Source organism: Stegodyphus dumicola, chromosome 4, assembly GCF_044657685.1.
Source record: "Stegodyphus dumicola isolate Sdum_Otavi_A_Nest chromosome 4, ASM4465768v1".
Taxonomy (NCBI): Eukaryota; Metazoa; Arthropoda; class Arachnida; order Araneae; family Eresidae; genus Stegodyphus; species Stegodyphus dumicola.
The window spans coordinates 226,169,795-226,176,143 of NC_140771.1; positions in this window are offsets into that span (position 1 = coordinate 226,169,795).

The following is a 6,349-nucleotide window of genomic DNA, read 5'->3' on the forward strand; positions in this document are numbered from 1 at the left end:
TAAAACAGCATTTTGCGTCAAATTCTCTATAAATGTCCGTTTCACTTTTCAAATTGTTGCCACCAATATTTATTTTAAAGAAATTAAATAATGAAGAATCTGTATGAGTGTTTGTATAGTGGAAAAAAAATGCAAAAATTGAAAAACTTGCATTGCACATAAGGGCACCTAGAAGTCCAAATTCGGGATTTTGAATTTGTTTTATTATCTATTTCATATTTTGTAAACTTTTACTGAATTTTTGATTAACAAACTAATGATTTCAAAGCAATCAGCGACTGTACGAAAAAACATCTCCAGGACATGAGCCTGAAGGAAATTCTAAAAATATGCTGTTTTCAAATATTTTTAGTTGAAATGCTCACAAAACGGGTATGTGTGTATAAATGAAAATAAAAGTGCTCCTTTGTGTATAATATAAAACCTGAAAGCTCTCGGATTTTTATTTATTTATTTTTGAATGAGATAAGCTGTAACCATGACATAGGGTTTAAAATTCATAGAGATTTCAAAGATAGGAATAGACTATGAAAATTAAGTAAATAATGCAGAAATTATTTATCATTTTAAGTATTAGTTTTCACAGTAACTGAAAACTACAAAATAAAGATAACTATGATTGTGAACCGTGTGTTATTTGTAATTTGTAGCAATAGGAACTAAAAAAGGTCAAATTGTTGTAACTGTTTCTTTGAAAGGGTGCTGAATACACATAGCTATTCTTAAGTGTTTAGAGAATGTTCTTCAAGTTAGAGATGCACATGAATTTTTCTTGTAATTTTCTGCTGCTTTTATGTGGATAAACCTTTAAAATATATCTCATGTTAACTATAAGAGGGGAGAGAGAAAAGTTATAAAAAAGTATATTCTTGTTGCTTGTTTTATATACAAGAATCTCTCTCTCAAACACTTTTGGTAAATTTTTTTATAAAAGAATTATTTTGTAGAGTACCTCACTTTGGAATTCTAAGTTAATGTTGGAAGTGAGGAATCTAAGAACTGATAAGTGAATAATCGCTAGAGTTCGGTGACAAGAAACAACAAGATAGAAGAGTAACTACCACTTTATTATTCCAATAAGATTTAACAAAACTCTGCCTGGGAGTGTACAAGCTAAGCCCGCGCTTGGGCTTGAACTTAAAAGACTAAGAATTAAACTAAAACTAAGATTAACTAAACAAGTATAGCCGAAGCTATCAAGGTTCAATTTGAGTTGGCCCCTTAACTTATTTTACTACGAAGCTTAGCAAGGGCCTGAGTATGGCCGAGCGTAATAACATCTTTGAGAGAAAGAGAGGCCAAAAAGGCAGACTCGCATAAATCGGAAACTCCGATTCTCTCTGACTAAGTAAGTAACTTCGTGGTTTAAATACCGCTCCTCCTCATTAAATATTCAGCAAGATTCCTAAAGTACGTTCTGGCTGGAAGTAGTAAGTTGAAGTTAAGGATCTGACAGGAAAGGAACTTTAACTTAAAATTAACATAATCCTTACAATTTTATGTAGGAAAGACTGGCATAAAGTCAAAAAAAGTACAAATGTGTGAAAGGGGTTTAACATACATCAATTTTTCTCCCAATTTCTGATCAAAACTTATGAAAATATAAGCAATTTCCTTCAGAACTAGTATCTGTGCTTTCTTAATGCTGTTTTGCCTGCCTAAATGTAATGATGATTGCACCCCTTGCTGCTGATTCTCTTATCATGCAAAAAAAGAGCTACTGCTGATTTGCATTATGAAATTGCTAAATAGCGGTTGCTGTTTTGTTAATCTAGTAGAAGTTAAATGAAAATCTGTAGTTTTTCTGGACATAAAATTTCAGATTTTTCATAATATATTTCAGCAAAATGTAGTAATAAGTGCACTGGGAAATGCCTGCATTTAATCCCAAGAGGGATTAATTTGAGATAGACTGCAAAGATGAATTGCTGAAGCTGATAGATTTAAATATATCTTGCAGATAATATCCTGCAGTTTGGACTTAATATTCTTATAAATGAAATGCCAAATGGGAGGGCAAGTTGTAGATCTTAAACTATAGATAAAGCTTTAAAAACTGTGTAATGCTGTTTATTGAAATGTAATGCCAACATAATACAGCATTTTTTTTTTTTTTTTTAATAGATACAAAATTAGGTTTAACCAAGTCTGCTAACTTTACTTAAGATGGTTCAAAATATTTGTGTAGCTCAGATTAAAATGATAAATATGAATTCTTATTTAAAATGATAAATATGAATTCTTATTTGTAGAGATACTGTGTTTAAAAATGAATAAATTTTGAAAGGATCTTTATTATTCCTACACTTGGGGCAAACATGGATTTCACGGCAAGTTCATTATAAATGATATATTTTCTATTCTTCAAATTATTGTTGCTTTCTGATTGTTATTAGTTATTACATATTCATGACATGTCTATCGACTAAGCTTACAGAACCCTGGCATAAGGCTCCCAAATCATGCTGTAATTTCTTTATTACCTTGAAAAACAAGAAGACTGAATGTAGAGCGGTATGCTTGAAAGAAACTGTGTATGACCTTAGATCCTTTTATATCGTGATTAATTTTGAAATATTTTAGATATCTGACTGTTAGTGCATTAAGTGAATATGAAAGCATATTTACTAATCTGTTATGTGAGTTAATAAATTAATATTGCATTTGGAAGTAGAATTACACTGCTTAAAGATGTAAATTCAATGTTCTTTTCAAATTGGTGTGATCAACCATTGCTTGTAAACAGAGACTGTGATCTAAATATTTTCCTAGATCAATGAAACAACTTATAACATCCCAATATTGCAGTCAGTTTCTTTATTCACAAAATCACATCGCAATGCAGTTAGATAGCAGCTGTCATGCGGCAAACTAAGATTAATAACTAACTATCATGACTTGTAGCAAGTCTCGTCCAGATGGGAAAGTGGTTAGTGACTCTGGCTGCTGTACCAAAGGGTCCAAGTTCGAATCCCAGAGAAGGCATGCATGTAAATTGCCCATCATTTCATAGGAGGTAATAGTGGCCACCTATTAGGTGCCTCCATAGTAAAATGACCACTTCCGGCCGTAGTAGTGGCGAAAGCCTAAAATGGCTAGTGTCCACCATGAGAAAAGTCTCGTTCCGAGATGTCACCTTGATTGTCCAAAGAGGAGCCTTCGTATAAAGATACCATATAATGTGTTAATTTTCTACAAATATTACATTTTCTCTTCTTTTTCTTCAGTGAATCTTAACATACTCAAAACTGTGATTAATTGTAATATTTTCTATTACAATTGAAAAGAAAATTAAATAACCTCTAGAATATGAGCTAAAATGCTGCAGAATTCAACAAATAGTTTTCCAGTAGTTGAAAAGTAAGACATTTTATGTAAAGAGGCAAATGTCTTTCATATTTAACATTTTTAAAATCATATTTGAATTATGAATGGTTATTCTGTTCTTAGTTCTACATAGAATTTATGAATAGGAGATATACTTTGCTTTTGATGGAAGCAAAGATCAGATCTCATTTGGGGCTTATTGTCTCAAGTCGCTGGTTCCATATGGCAACGATTTGTATAACTGATACGTTTGACAATTATGTATAGCTGTACCAAGATTTGGGGGGGGTTGTTTTTCATCTGGCAAAGTCACGAATTGCACAATAATTAGTACTTATTGTATTATCCCTCCGACCGTGAAACTTTCACCAAACAGCGCAATTTATGGATAATCATAAAATCTGTATTTTCGTTTCATCACATAACGCACTTGCAACATCCGCCCTTTCATCTGTTGTACATCTGATTGATTTTTCATAAGCCACCTTTTGTTTTTATGGACACGTATACAAACTGTTACTGTTATATTTTTCCTTGCATTAAAAAGAAATGAATTCATGACTATAGAATCACATTCGTGATTGCACTCTGTTTCATTTATAGCAGGTATCAGTTATCTCTAACTGATATTGTTGAATGCCACTCGGACAATATAGTAGTTAGGGGAGCTGACTGCGATATCAGAGAGCCCGGGTACGAATCCTGGCGAGGGCATGGTGGTAGCTGTTTGTCCCCCCATAGGATGCAAAAGTGGCCCACCTATTAGATACCTCCAAAATAAAATGACTGCCACTTCTGACCTTTGTAGTGACCAAGCTGAAACCAGCTGAAATCCTGCCATTGTAGAAAAAGAATATTTGTTGAATACACAAAAGAACAGCTGGCTGACAAGATAGTAATAAGTTGGAAAAATCACCTGCAGGAAGGTACTCATAATGCCCTTAACAGAAACTCCGATAAAATCAGAGGGTCTAACAAAATAGTATACAGAAGAATGCCTTTTAAAGGAAGAGAAAAATGAAAAGATTTCGCAACAGCAGCTATTTGGTTTTTCGTACAGAGACTGACGAATGTTTCAGTCTAAGAGTTGCAGCTCAGAATTCTGCAGAAACAATTGGTGCAACTTTGGTGGATCTATGCTAATTTTCATAGGCAACGGGATAATGGGAATTGAATACTGTTCCGCTGTCGCAATAGATTCTGGTGCTTGAACTACTTTGCGAGTCAAGTGTTTGATTGGCTCTAGGGAGCGTTACATGCTCCCTTCCCAAACATTTCTGATTTGATGTAAGGAAATGTAATTTAAAGTCGTTAATTAAACCAAGTTTAGGAGTGATTGTGAGCCCAGTGCTTTGTTGTGATTAATCATTACATTCATGGACGTGGTTGAGGCGAGTAGTATGAAATGGACAGTTTAGTGCCAGGAGGTGGTGTGCGGTGCAAGTTCACAGTCCGGAGGCGCAGCAGATAGGAGAGTTTCAGGATTCTTCATTTAACTGATGGTTGGTCTTCAAGTTTGACTGAAGTGATATAACATTACAGAAGAATATCTAAAATTTTCTATGGGAATTGGGATTTTGAAAATATTTTTATATTTTTGAAGCTGTATTATAGCACATGAAGTTTTCAAGCTTTTATGAATATTGTTATTATTCATAAATTTTCATGGACGATTAAAATTATTTGAAAGTTTTAGTATCATTCGGGATACACCTGCAGTTAAACTCTCATGGCACTCCCTAATTAATATGAAATGATATATATCCTTTGAAAAAGATTGGTAAATGTTCTATGAATCTTGAAATGGTGTCAAATGATAAAAAATCTTGCATGAAGATCAATATATTTTTCACTCCGATCCCTAGTTGATCCCTATTGAAATTCTTTTCTTAAATTCTGAAATGGTGATGGTTTTACTATTATTATTTTCAGTATTTGGTATTTTATGAATTCAATGGCTGTATAGATGTACTAAATTTCATTAAAAATTGAAATATTTTATTTATTGAGTTTATTCAAATGATTTAAAGTAAAAGAGCGGCATGTTAGGCAGTTTAGTTTAGAAATATATCTGTACAGTACAAAGTCCGTAATCTGGACGTCCATTATACGGAATGATCTATAATCCGGACCTCAAAGCTGCAAACTTTACGCGCGTATGCTTTGTGCATGCGCGCGTTGCAAGAAATGTTTAATGAAGTAAACAGATAAATATTGTTACGAAATGTACAGGCGCGGTAAGATGGCTTCCCCGCAAAGCAGTTTTAGGGTTGCCATAAAATGGCAGGGTTGCACAATTGGCAAGAACTCGGCCATTCGGCGACAAAATTGGCGATATGCCATGGACGAATGGAGAACCTTCTGGAACGAATTCTTACCGCTTTATTCCAGAATGTTCTCGAACACAAGCCGAAAGCTATATAAACCCTGCTGGTCCGCAGTCAGAGTAGTGTGGGCTTCGTCTAGCGAGCTGATAGTCAGACATTGTGTTGGCGTCTCATCTAGCGAGTCAGTCCGTGCGGAGTCGATCGAGTTGACAGCCGGACAGTGAGTGCCAAGTGGGTCATCGAGTGCACAGAAGGAGTCTCTTAGTGTATCGTCGAGAGAGCGTGCTGAGCTCCGGGAACGACTGAACCGAAGAGTCGGGAGCTGTGCTCTTTGCGTCGTCGAGTGCATCGCGAGTTGTAGCTTGGAGAGTCTCAAGAGTGGAGTTCCGAGAACGACCAAGCAGAGTCGGGAGCTGTACTCTGGTTGGTGCTTTGCAATGAAGCTGTCTCGCTGATCGTGTCAGCGTGTTTATAAAAGTTCGACGACTGTAAACGAGATTTTGGAACTGGCCTGATTAATACCGGCCAATAAAGCGTGTTTCGATACTTCACCAAGTGTCGTCGTTATTCACTCCAAATCCATACGAACGTGAAGGAAGAAAATAACGTAACAACTGGTGTCAGAAAAGAAAAAAATCTTAACAATTGGTGCCAGAAGTGGAATTTGCGAGTGAATGCCAGTGACCCGCCTGCAA